Source organism: Sciurus vulgaris (genome assembly GCF_902686455.1).
Source record: "Sciurus vulgaris genome assembly, chromosome: 16".
NCBI classification, from domain to species: Eukaryota; Metazoa; Chordata; class Mammalia; order Rodentia; family Sciuridae; genus Sciurus; species Sciurus vulgaris.
In genome coordinates this window covers 58,929,962-58,943,974 of record NC_136477.1, presented here as the reverse complement: position 1 = coordinate 58,943,974, position 14,013 = coordinate 58,929,962, and the positions used below count along the sequence as shown (strand labels likewise).

At 42.8% G+C, this 14,013-nt stretch overlaps 1 pseudogene across 1 annotated transcript; it reads right to left on the bottom strand.

Moving 5' to 3' along the window:
* Window positions 1–2,685: 2,685 nt before the first annotated feature.
* On the bottom strand, window positions 2,686–4,677 carry LOC306647152 (transforming protein RhoA-like; annotated as a pseudogene). The gene is made up of 3 exons: window positions 4,543–4,677; window positions 2,988–3,460; window positions 2,686–2,789 (listed from the first exon to the last, which is right to left on the bottom strand). The product of its transcript is annotated as a transforming protein RhoA-like (transcript).
* Window positions 4,678–14,013: the final 9,336 nt, after the last annotated feature.

Genomic DNA, 14,013 nt, shown 5'->3' with positions numbered 1-14,013 from the left:
TCTCTCCTGTCCCCGCCCCCCTCTCTTCCCTTCATTCTCTTTGTCTAATCCAGTGAACTTCTGTTCTCCCTGCCCCCCTATTGTGTGTTAGCATGCCCATATCAGAGAGAACATTCTACCTTTGTTTTTATGGGATTGGCTTATTTCACTGAGTAGGATGACTTCCAGTTCCATTCATTTACCGACAAAGGCCATGAATTCATTCTTCTTTAGGGCTGAGTAATATTCTGAAACAAATTTTATATGCCATCCCCCCTGTAATCTACTGTTTGTTAAGTGTCTGTTGTTGATATGGTACAATGGTGCAAGGTTTCCTTTTTAATTCTTATAAAAAGTTGTGGTAAAAGAAACTTTGCCAGTTTAACCAGTTTCAAGTGTCTGCTCCACTAGCGTGAGGTACATTCTAGTTGTGTAGGCATTGCCAGGACTCTTTTCATCTTGCAAACTATAATTCTGCATCTGCTTAATACTAACTCCCCATTCCTTCTCTCCCCAGCCCCTGGAAACCATTATTCTACCTTCCATCTCTATGACTGTGACTGATTTAGGTACCTCGTGGAAAGCAGAGTTGACTTTCTCCAATTGACTTATTTCATTTAGCATCAAGTCCTTGAGGCGCCTCAGTGTTATAACACGAACTCATCCTTTTAAAGGCTGAGAAACCTTCTATTGCATGTACACCTGTTCCATTGCATGTCCATCCTGTTTATCCATTCATGTATCAGTGGACGGTTGAGTTGCTTCTACCCTTTGCCTCTGGTGGCACTTGTACAAACAGGCACAAATACTTGTTCGAGTCCCTGGAAGCAAATTCACTGGATCATATGGTAATGTTATTTTGAATTATTTTAGAAAATGCCATACTGTTTCCATAGTAGCTGTACCATTTTCAATTGCCACCAACAATGTGCCGACTTCCTATTTCTTCACATCCTTGCTAATAGCTGTTTTTAAGTTTGTGCTTTGATAGCATTTGTCCCAGGGAAGTAGTATCTCCTTCTGGTTTTGATTTACATTCCCCTGTGATTAGTAATATCGAGCATCTTTTCATGTGTCTATTGGCCATCTTTTCTCTCTCTCTCTTTTTTGTACTGGGGGTTGAACTCAGGGACACTCAACCACCGAGCCACATCCCCAGCCCTATTTCATATTTTATTTAGAGACAGGGCCTCACTGAGTTGCTCAGGGCCTTGCTGAGTTGCTGAGGCTGGCTTTGAACTTGCCATCCTCCTGCCTCAGCCTCCCGAGTTGCTGGGATTACAGGTGTGTGCCACTGTGCTCAACTCTGGCCATTTTCTTTATAGAAATATCTATTCGAATTCTTTGTCCATTTAAAAAAAATGGTGGCTTTTGTTTTCTGTTTTTAAGTTGTAGGAAATATTTATATATTCTGAAAAAGTTGTGTTTTTGAATGTTATTTCATTTAGTCCTCACAATAACACAAAAAAGGTAGTTTCATTAACTCAATTTATAGTCTAAAGCTGAGTGTGGTGGCCCATATCTGTAATCCCAGTGACTTGGGAGGCTGAGGCAGGAGGATCACCAGTTTGAGGCCAGTCTCAGTTACCGTCTCAAGATAAAAGATTAAAAGGGCTGGGGATGTGACTCAGTGTGGTTAACATCCCTGGGTTTAGTCCCTGGTACAAAAACAAAACAAAAACAAACAAACAAAAAAACCCCAGTTTTGCAGCTTTACCCTGAAACGCACATACAAGAAAGTAACTTGTAATTCATTCACCAAAGAAATATTTATTGAGCTCTTGTTCTGAGGCCAAAACTGGTAAAAGCCGTGGGAATATAATAATAAAACAAAACTGACAAAGACCTCTGCCTTCCCTCAGCATCGATTCTAGACACTCAAGAAACAAGATTAATAAACAAAATGTGGAAGACATGAGAGGCGATGCGTCCTAAAGAGGAAAAAAAATTGAATAGGGAAGGGAAATAGGAAGTATTGATTGGAGATAGAAAAGGCTGTAATTTTAAACAGATCGGGCAAGGGAGGTCTCCTGATAGGATATTTGAAGACAAAAGGAAGAATGGGAGGAAAGCATGATGTGATCTGGAGGCAGAACTCTCTGGAAACTAGAGAAGAAAAAACAATGTGACTGGGCGCCGTGGCGCACGCCTGTATTCCCAGGAGTTCCGGAGGCTGAGGCAGGAAGATCGTGAGTTCAAAGCCAGCCTCAGCAACTTAGCGAGGCCCTCAGCAACTCAACAAGACCCTGTCTCTAAATAAAATACAAAATAGGGCTGCGGATGTGGCTCAGTGGTTAAATGCCCTTGAGTGTTCAATCTCCAGTAACTTATGAAAAAAAAAAAAAAAGGAATTCCTTGAATTAGTGCCTGGTGTGTCAGGCGGAGTGCAGAGGGCCGCCACAGCAGTGTCAGAGGACTCTGGCAGGTCAGACGGGTGCGCATCTTTAATAATCCTGGTTGGCTTCTCAATACTGGTAGCAAGATGACTTCTGATTTGTAATCACAGGTAAATGTTGGATAAATGAAAAAGGCCAGTAATCCTACAGCAAGATTAATAAACAGCTCTTCAAGATTAACTGCATAGGCTGGGGAGATAGCTCAGTTGGTAGAATACTTGGCCTTGTAAGTACAAGGCCCTGGGGTCGATCCCCAGCACTGAAAGAAAAGAAAAAAAAAACTGCCTAAGGCCATGCTTGCAGAAAGGTTTCACAAGACAAGGGTCCCAGATCCCATGGCCATTTCAAAAACATACCTCACTCCATCTTTGGTTTTTGCTGTGTACCTAAAGGCACCCAATCTGTTTGCCAGATCTTTTTTTTTTTTTTTTTTTTTGTGAGGGGAGGGGGCACTTAACCACTGAGCCACATCCCCAGCCCTATTTTATATTTTATTTAGAGACAGGGTCTCACGGAGTTGCTTAGGGCCTGGCTAAGTTGCTGAGGTTGGCTTTGAACTCATGATCTCCTGCCTAAGCCTCCCAAGCTGCTGGGATGACAGGCATGTGCCACCATGCCTGGCTCCTTCTTCGGGTCTTACTGACTCTTGCTTCATCTTGGTTAACTCCAGCCTTGGGTGCTTATCATTCTGAAGATCCTTCTTATTCCCAACCAGGATGATGGGTACCTTGTGACAGAAATGCTTGACTTCTGGGGCCCATTTTTCTGGGCTGTATTTTTAACCTATCAGCATTGTCCCTGGAGAGATCCATCAGTATACCATTGGCGACTGGGTAGGAGAGGAGCCTCAGGTGATCAAACTCTTCCTGCCCAGCTGTGTTCCACAAAGCCAGCTCTACCTGCTTTCCATCGACTTCGACGTCTGCCACATTAGTCCTCAAACACTGTGGGCACATATCTTTCTGGGAACTGTCCTTGCTGCAAACTAGGAGCAAGCATGTCTTACCACAGGCTGCATCACCAACTCTCACCAGTTTCTTCCTGATGGCAGCAATGACTTGCAAATGTGCTGTAAAATGCATGATCTGTGGGACAGAAGTTGTACAAAAGTACCTCTGATTTCCCGGATGGAAAGCTCAGCTGTCTCTGAGTCTGGCCTCTTGGCTCCAGAGAACGCCCGTCCATGAGTCCCAAGCTCTGAGATGAGGGTGGGTAGCTCCGGAGGGACCATGGACTAACAAGAGAACTGAACCCACGGAGGGTGGGGAGCAAGTACAGGAGGGCCTTAGTTAATTTTTTAAAGTCTATTTTCTCTCTCTTTAGATTGCATCATTTCTATTATTTTGCCTTCAGGTTCACTGATTTTTTTTTATTTTTTATTTTTTCTTCTGTTCCCTTCCTTGAGCTGTTAAGGGGAAATTTCAGTTGGTGTATTTTTCAGTTCTAAAATTTCTCTTTGGTTCTTCTGTATATCTTGGACTCTTTTTAAAATTTATTTTGAGTGTGCTCACAATGGCTTGTGAAAGTACTTTTATGATGGTTAAAGTCTATGTCATGTAATTCCTACATCTTTATCATCTTGGTGTTGGTTTTTATTGATACCTTTTCTTTTTCTTTTTCTTTTTGGTACCGGGGATTGAACCCAGGGGTGCTTAACCACTGAGCCACATCCCCAACCTTTTTAAAATATTTTATTTAGAGACAGGGTCTTGCTGAGTTGCTTAGGGCCTCACTAGGTTGCTGAGGCTGGCTTTGAATTCGAGATCCTCCTGCCTCAGCCTCCTGAGCTGCTGGGATGATAGGCCTGCACCACTGCAATATCTTTCTTCAGTTTGAGATTTTCCTGGTGCTTGATCTGATGGGTAATTCTTTTTTGTTGGAACCTGGTCTTGGTTATTGTGGTTACGAGTCTCTTAATCTTACTTAAGCCTTGTATTTTAAGCACCTGCCTCTGCAGTTCCTCAGCAGGGGAACCAGAGAGTATCCTCTGTTTACTGTCAGGTGTGGGTAGAAGTCCAGCCCCCACCGCTGGATTCCATTGACATTGGGGCGGGGTTGGTCTTAGTGGTTGGGCCTGGGAGAGTTTTGGTGGTCTTCTCTGTCTCTCGATGGTTCCCTGTCTGGGAGGTAAAGGAGTGCCTTGTTTTGATCACCATGTGGAACCCACTGATATCACTGGTGGAATCGGCCTTGTCGCTGCTGAGTGGCGTGGAAGATCCATCTCCACCAGACCTTCACTCCCATCACCCCGTCCAGGCGGGGAGTAGTGCATCCAGATTTCCCGGGTGGTATGAGCTAACATCATGAAGGGTGGGAGAACTCATTTTTGCAACTGAAGAACTGAAGTCCTGGCCTCCCTCGGAGACTTCTTTGACAGTGGTCTGATGGGGTGGCTGTGGGCTCTTGTTAGGGCTGCAGAGGGTGGGAGTCTGGGCTGGTTCTTGGCACCCTGTTGATGTGGTAGGTATGTGGCACAGTCATTAGTTCAGCATTTTACTACTTGATTCTCTAGACATTTTTTGTCCCGCAGGGTTGTCCCTTTCCTGCCCCTTTGACCAAGTGCTCTTTCTGTCTGTGCCCATTGGTACGTCTGGTTTTTGGCTTCCATAACGCCCACTCAGAGGTACATAAGCAGAAAAAAATCCCAGGTCGCTCACAAACGTGAAGCTTTTAGAGACCTGGGGGCCCTGACATCCTATCTTTTTCCCCCCTAACTTTTAGACTTACGTTTATTTTATATATATGTGTGTGTGTGTGTGTGTGTGTGTGTGTGTTTATTTTATGTATAATGTCTAAGGGTTTTAATGGTATTTGGCAGAAAAGTAGGGAAATATGTTTATTTCATCTTCCTGGATGCAGAAGTCTCTGTATCATTTTAGAAACACTAGCTCATTTAAATATTCATCATACATTCATAGGCAGGCTCAGAGAAGCGACTTGCTCAAGAGCATATTTGCTGACGGATTCTGCACAGCTGAGACAGTCTCACCCTGCCACTTTGCCAATAGCAGCACCAACATCTATGGAACTTCATTGCATGCCTGTCCCTATCCCCGTGGCCTTTGCATAAAGTGGAGTTAGATCCTTGCCTATATATCTCTATATGTCTGTCCGTCCATCCATTTATCCATCCATCCAGCTCTCTAGTCTGTTTTAAATCTACACTCTGCTGACCCTTTTCAGTGCGTCTGTTGTAGTTTGGATACGAGACGTTCCCCCAAAGCTCCTGTGTTAAGGTAGGAATGTTCAGAGGTAAAATGATTAAATTGTGAGAGCTGTGATCTAATCAGTGGATTAATCCATTTGATGGGTTAATAATTTGACATGACTGCTGTACTAGTGGTAACTAGGTAACTATTGGTGTGGCTGATGGAGGGTATGTGGCTGAAGGAAATAGGTCACTGGGGATGTGCCTTCGGGGTTTATATTTTGTCCCTGGCACCTTGATCTCCCTTCCTTTCTGTCTCTCTCTCCTTCCCAGCTGCCATGAGCTGACAACTTTCCTCCACCACGCTCACCATACCTTTTAGCCATGATGTTCTGCCTCACCTTGGGCCCAGAGTAATGGAGTTGGCTGACCTTGGACTGAACCTCTGAAACCATGAGCCCACAATAAACTTTTCCTCCCCTACATTGTTCTTCTTGGGAATTTTGGTCACAGAGAAAAGTTAACCAACATAATGTCGACCCTGGTCCTGTCTCATCGTGGTCTGCACTGGGATGGTGCTGTCTTTGTCGTGAATGGGGCCCCTGCGTGTACTCCTGCTCTGACAGTTAGCAAGCTCACCGATGAGGAGAGAGTCAGCTTCAGAGAAATACTACATAGCAGAACGGGGTCCTCCTGGGGAACATCTTTATGTAACATGTTTTTTTGTGTGTGTGGTTTGTCTGTTTTTAATAAAACGATTCTTTGGGTTTGTTCCCCAGACCCAGCAGGGTCAACACAAAATTCGTCAACAATACTGTGGGTCCAGTTGCCTTGACTCTTTCCTTGACTGGGCATTGGCAAGACCATTTGGAAAGACGGTGGCTTTGTCATCAGGCCACACAGTGAAGTTGCCAGCAGATGGCCTACAGCATTTCAATGCCTGTCTGATGTAGTGGAAATTAAGTTTCTGAATAACGATATGGAGAATTTTATTGGTCTGGGCTTTAATTATCTCACAATGTAATGCAGGGAGGGCAAGAACCTTCCATCTTCCATTGGTGACTGTCCTTATGCCAACCTTTCTGATGCTTGTTAGCAAGAGAAACTGGTTCTGATGATCGCTGGAGCCATCTGATCCTCTCTCATGAATAAAGCATGCCATGGAATCGCAGTGAGAAAGCCCAAACACCATATATGCAGAGTCAGAACCTTCTTACGTGGTCAGTGGACACAGAACATTAAACAAAATGTTGGGTTTTGTTTCTGTTAGTGATCCACCACTCACTAAGAAGTTCTGGAATCTCTTTGGTTGAACCATGGGTTCTTAATTTAGAATCTTAATATTCACAGGGTAAAGCAATCAGGCAAGAAGGCTCAGCTCAGATTAAAGACTGAAAAACTGGAGAAACCGTTCACCCTAACAAGGAAGTGCTCAACTTGCATTTTCCCAAAATAGTAACTTATGTGGGAAAGGACTTAGTTTTGAAGTCATCCCAGTGGGTTGAAGTATATACATTCAAAGTCTGGAATTTAGTTTTTGAATAAATGACACATTTACATGCTTTCGAATCAAATATACGAAGAGGCAGATAGAGATTACTTTCCCGTTCTTGTGCCCATCTGCCTCAGTTCTGATCTGCTTCGAGTTATAATCACCTTAGTCTGAATTAGTCATAAAGCCTGAATTTTTTTCCCTTAAGAACATTACATGCATGATTTCCATGGAGATCAAGATTGTTTTCAGGAAGCAGGATGGAGATTCCTCAGAAAGCTTGGAATGGAACCACTATTTAACCCAATTATTCCACTCCTCAGCATGTACCCAAAGGACTTCAAATCAGCATACTACAGTGAAGCAGCCACATCAATGTTTATAGCAGCTCAATTCACAATAGCAAAGTATGGAACCAAACTAGGTGCCCTTCAACAGGTGAATGGATAAAGAAAATATGGCATTTATACACAATAGAATATAACTCAGCCATAAAGAAAAATGGAATTATGGCATTTGCCAGTAAATGGATAGAATTGGAGACTATTATGCTAAGTGAAATAGGCCAGTTCCACAAAAAACCAAATGTCAAATGTTTTCTCTGATATGCAGATGCTAACCCACAATAAGGGGGCAGGGGGAGAATAGAAGTTTATTGGATGAGACAAAGGGGAATGAAGAGAAGGGAGGGGGATGGGAACAGGAGAGACAGTGGAATGAATGGACGTCACTTTCCTATGTTCACATATGAACACACGACCAGTGAAACTCCACACCACGTCCAACCACAAGAATGGGAAGTCATACTCCATGTAGGTATGATGTGTCAGAATGCACTCTACTGTCATGTATGACTAAAAAGAATTTAAAAAACTGTGAAAAATAATGCAAGGAAATACAATGATACTTTTAAATGATTTTAATCATTTTCTCTTTATAGAGTAATGTATGTTCCTTAGCGGGGGGAAAAGGATTGTCTTCAGGGCACAAGGCACAGAATAAATGTAGACACAAACCTACAACCTGAAACCAGGTATCTAGTGAGAACGCGATAGGGGGAGGGGTCCCCTCCTCCACTCTCTGCTGGAGACCTGTGTCTGTTTTCTAAGGAGCCACGTGGGGTGTTTTGGGGCCTCCCTATTTGACAAAGGTGATTTTCCTGACCTAGTGATTTCTTTTTCCCTTGCTGTTCTGCGACTAGTCTATTCCTGTATATTCCCACTGTCCCATGGGGACTCTGAGTGCCCTGCCTTTGCTCAGACTTTTATTTTTCTCCATTTATTTCTCTAGCACCTGACTTTTCAAACCTAGTGGAGGATTTTTTTTTTTTTTTTTTCCTATGCTGGTGTCAGAGTTTGAGACTAATCTGCACTGAAAAAGGAAAATACAATATGCTGTAAATGTCTATCCGTGCTTCTGTGTTGAAGAGAAGGGAACTTAACCTGGAGAGATTTGGATTCTCAGAATACCAACAAAATCTATTTTTTAAAAGAGATTTTGTTTTGCTCTATTTCGGACCACCATCTCGCCATGGTGTGCATGCAGGGCTTTGAAAAAAAAAAAAAAAACATTGTGTTGATGAAATTGTCTTTTTAAGACTCAAAAAATAGCTGACAATCTGTCTTTCTCTTGGCATGTTTGAAATTGGACAGATCCAAATAAAGATAACCAAGTTGTAAACAGAAATATCCAATCTTGAACTCAACAGAGATATTAATACACTGAAGAATCTATTTGGGGGATTCTAATTTCCCTAACAAAATAAATGTCCTTCTGAGATGTGACTTAGGAGAGAGGGACATCAGCAATTTTCCTTGAACTCCTCAGCACCTGTCATGATGATAAATTGTTACAGAACTTGTCTTCCAGAGCAAATTCCACCACCAATTTTAAGTTGCTAAGCCCTTTGTAGATTTCCAGGAACACGGAGTGCCTAAAAATAACTCCCAAATAAAAATTAACTGATATCTCCATTACCTCCACCTGACTGTCATTGACACGACTCATAAGCAAGAATTCCCATCTCTTCACGTAATCTGATATTTCATCTTTCCAAATCTCTAATTTAGAAGAAGTATTACTTTGGGGAGGAACACACTTTTTTTAAAAAAGTTTTTATTTATTCTTTTTAGATAGACATGACAGGAGAGTGTATTTTGACACATCATATATACATGGAGTGTAACTTCCCATTCTTGTGGTCGGACATGGTGTGGAGTTTCACCGGTCGTATGTTCATATATGAACATGGGAAAGTGACGTCCCCTTCATTCCACTGTCTCTCCTGTTCCCATCCCTCCCTTCCCTTCATTTTTTTGTCTAATCCAGTGAACTTCTGTTCTTCCTTCCCCTCCCTTATTGTGTGTTAGCATCCACATATCAGAGAGAACATTCGGCCTTTGGTTTTTAGGGATTGACTTATTTCACTTAGCATGATAGTCTCCAGTTCCATCCATTTATCGGCAAAAAGTCATAAAGTCTTTCTTTTTTATGGCTGGTTAATATTCTGTTGTGTATGTATACCATACATTTTCTTTATCCATTCATCTATTGCAGGGCACTTAGATTGATTGGAACACATTTGTAACCATTTCTTCATAGTTGCACAAATGAGAAGAGATTCTTGTTTTTTGTATATACTTTTTTATCCATCTGCTCATGCACTGACTTCATTCATTCATTCATTCATTCATTCATTCATTCACTCACTTACAGTCAGCTATCATTCGGCAATACAGACGGAGAGACAACTGTATGCCGGGCACTGTTCCAAGGACTTGGGACTTCAGGTAGGGTTCCTATCTTCATGATGCTTAAATTTTAGTGGGGACGAATTGTTAATTGTGACAGGGAAATGCTCACTCAAGAATGGGCACAATAAGCCAACAGAAAATTACTAATTTTGCTAAGGGTGACAGGTGTCGGTGGGGAACATCTTTGGGGAATCAGGAAAGGCCTCTCTGAGGATGTTGGAGCCAAATCTTAAATGAGGAGTCAGCATTGCAAAGTGGTCGGGAAGGGTATTCCAGGCAAAGGGATTCATATGTGCCAAGTTTTTTTTTTTTTTTTTTTTTTGTGGTGCTGGGGATTTGAACCCAGGACCCTGTGCTTGCGAGGCAAACACTCTACCAGCTGAGCTATCTCCCCAGCCCTGTGCCAAGTTTTTAGGCACGGGAAGGAGGCTGCTGGGCTGGAGCCGAGTAACTGAGACCCTGGGGGGGGTGGCCTTCTCTGCCATGCTTGGAAAGCTAGCATTTATCTCGAGGGAAAAGGAAGTTGTGGGAATGTGACCGAGATGCTAGGAAGTGGACAATGGGTCACCATTGAGGATGGATCAGGGTGGCCGGAGAACGGGTAGGGAATTTGACTTGTGATGAGGCTCTGAAAAGAGGCATTTGCACCAAGGATGTGGGAGAGTGAGGGAGAATGAAGGAGCACATTTTTTATCCCACCACATGGGAATGTGGGAGAAGGAAGAACCAAATGAGCCCAGAGCTGGGTGTGGTGGAGCACGCCTCTAATCCCCGCAGCTCAGGAGGCTGAGGCAGGAGGATCAGGAGTTCAACGTCAGCCTCAGCAACTCAGCGAGGCCCTAAGCAACTCAGTGAGACCCTATCTCTAAATAAAATATACAAAGAGCTGGGGATGTGGCTCAGTGGTGAAGCACCCCTGGGTTCACTCCCTGGTACAAAAAAGAAATGACTGTTAGAAAATACCTAAGTGAACCCCACCATCATGCCCACCCACAAAAATGGGGTCCTAATTAGAAATAAGCTATATCCTATGCTTGTATAATCTTATCAAAATGGATTCTACTGTCACATATAACTAAGAACCAATAAAATAAGATAAAAGAGCAATGAAGCCTGTCTGAGAAAAACAAATCGTCTCAGATCAAGGTCCCTTTGGAACCATGGAAATTTGCCACTTGCAAATGCTACTGCTTGATTGATCATGTATGAGTGAGTATGTGTGACTATATAACTGCTAACTAGCCTGCACATTTGAAACAGATTCTTATGTATTTTTCTATGCATCCTGAATGGACTTAAGTCTTTTTTTTTTTTTTTTTTTCTTTTTTCGTTTTTAGTACTGGGGATTAAACTCAGGAGCACTTAACCACTGAGCCATATCCCAGTCTTTTCTTGTCTTTTCTTAGAATCAGGGTCTTGCTGAGTTGCTTAGGACCTGCAGAGTTGCTAAGGCTGGCTTTGAACTCATGATCCTCTTACCTCAGCCTCCCAAACTGCAGAGACTGAATGGTCTTAAGTCTTAAAGAAACGTGAATATTTTGGCAATCTGGCTTCAGTTATCTAAATTATACTATGCCATAACTGTGAATGTTTTACCTAAAACAGAGAGTCCTAGGAATGGTAAAATTTTCTGAATACTCTGAAAAATAAAACGAACTGTAACATGCAATAAATTATGTCATTAAATTGACAAACAAATGGATGAACAGGTTGACTTTAGTGATACTAATGGAACCAGACTTCAAAAGTGTTATTTTTTGACATTTCTTTTTGAAATGATGAAACAATAAAAACTTGTTTATTAAAAGAAAGAACAGCCAGGCGCAGTAGTGCGTGCTTGTAATCCCAGCGGCTTGGGAGGCTGAGGCAGGAGGATGGCAAGTTCTAAAGCCAGCCTCAGCAAAAGCGAGGCCCCAAGCAACTCAACGAGACCCTGTCTCCAAATAAAATACAAAACAGGGCTTCGGATGTGGCTCAGTGGTCGAGTGCCCCTGAGTCCAAACCCTGGTTTCTCCCTACCGCCCCCACAAATGACTCCTGGGTTGTTGACTTGGGTAGCTACCTTTGATCTCTCACTGTTGGGTTGTGAAAGATTATCTGGGATTTCTCGAGAGAAAGAGACATGAGGAGGGTAACAGTCTTGCTGAGAGCTGGGGAGGTAAAGTGGGGCAGGAGGTCCGGCAAATGGAATCTGGAGTCTCAGGCATCAGGGACTCTCAGGGCAGTGCCCAGAAGGCAGCAGGATAAAACCTCTTGGCGCTTCCTCTGGTCCATGTTGGAAGCCTGTGCTGGAGACTGAGATTGCAGAATTCATTCATTCAGACTGCATTCAGTAGACCTCATCCCTACTGGGGTTCAAGGATGCTGGGGTGAGCAGGACTCTGGTCATTCTCTCTGGGCAGTCATTTTCTGGAGTCCAGGGGTGAGTGAAATACACAGTGATAGCAGTGTGTGTAATGTACCAAGGACGTTCAAGAGGACAAGCAGCTTCCTCTGCCTGAAGAGGTCCAGGTGACTTTATGGAGGAATCTTTCAGCTGGATCTCGAAAGAGGAGTAAGGGTTAGACAGAGAAAGGCTTCCAAGGAAGAGAGACAGCATTTGCAAAGGCACAGAGAAGTGGAAGAGCAAGCTGTGAGGTGTGTGTGTGTGTGTGTGTGTGTGCGTGTGCGTGTGTGCGTATGTGCGCATGCATCTGGAAACTTCCCAGGGAAGTGGTCAGAGATGAACCAAAGCCTTAGAGTAGCTATTACAAGTGCTCGTGGCTCCTGGGGCCAGGCAGCAATGGAGGGATTATGATAGGGAGTGGAAGCAACTTTGTCAACCCAGCGGGTGCAAGTCCTGGCTAACTGGACTCCAATGTCATCGCTCTAGTCAGCTACTGTCAGGGAGAAATATAGTCAGGACTTCTGAATTCTCTAAGGAAATCTGAACCCTAAAAATCACTTGGATTTTAAATGTTGACCCAACACTGGAGACCAAGTGAAGCCCATCTGTGAGCTGGGTTGGGACCTGTAACTGATGACCTCTGCCCTATTGCTCAGGGTCTGGCTTTGGTATTCTGTGCTTTCTAAGCTAGACAGTGTAACCTGGTTATAGATCTAGTCTGGTTAAAGTCAATGGACTAAGCCATCAGGTTATCAGTTAACACTTTAAAGGGTTCCAGGGCACAGCAATTTATTTCTCTAGGTATGAAGTGAACACTTGCTTTGCAATTAATTGAAATGGGAAAAAAAAAAAAAAAAAAATCTAGGTTGACCCAGTTTCATGGCTCAATATGGCAGCCACTGGTCATGTGGTTATTTAAATTTTGGCTCAAATGAAATAAATTAGAATACAAATTTCAAATTCAGTTCCTTAGTCCTACTGGCCACATTTCCGGTATTTTAACAGTCATATGTGGCATGTGGCTACCATATTGGGCAATATAGATATTGAACATTCTTATCAGTGCAGAAATTTCCATTGAACATACCTGCCATTGGATGTGTTAACTTTGCTCATTGCTGTATTGTTGGTGTTGGGCATATAATACTGAGAACATAGGTGTTTAGTAAACGTGAATTTATTGGTGGCTTCATTGGCTGAAATTTGTTCTGTGAAGAGAACAAGTGCCGTTCAAAAGATGGATGAAAACGGAATGTTCATATGTAGATACAACATTGTTTTACAAACCTACCTTATATCACTTTATAATGTCTTATTCTGTACTATCTGTGTTATTTCAGATGAGAATGCTCTAAATCACTCGAAGGTTTAGCGTTCATGTTTCCTTGGCAGTTCTTACCCTGAATGGCTTCAGGTCCCAGAATTTCTAGACACTTGTGACTAAGCAAGTCATGACATGCTGCAGCTTGGGGCTGAAGCTGTGTACTCACAGGTTTGCACCAATGGGTGGATTGGCATTCTTCCCAGAAATCCCCAGGAATGAGAAAAGGCAGAACATTCACCCAGTGAACAGAAAACGCTTCATCATTATACACTGTCACTCAGGAAATAGCTTGAGGGTTTAAGAGCTTCTATTCTGGATCAGAAAAATCTGGAATCAAACAATGATCTCACCACTTAACAACCGAGAGCACTGAAACTCTTGCTTCCCAAAAATTACCCTCCAAAGTAAGTAATATTATTATTCTAATTAAACAAAAAGGTACATGGAGACATAGAGGGGTTAGGTTCCTTTCCCCAGACCACAGAGCTGATAATTGTGGCAGAGTTTGAATTGTGATTCAGACTCAGGCACCCTG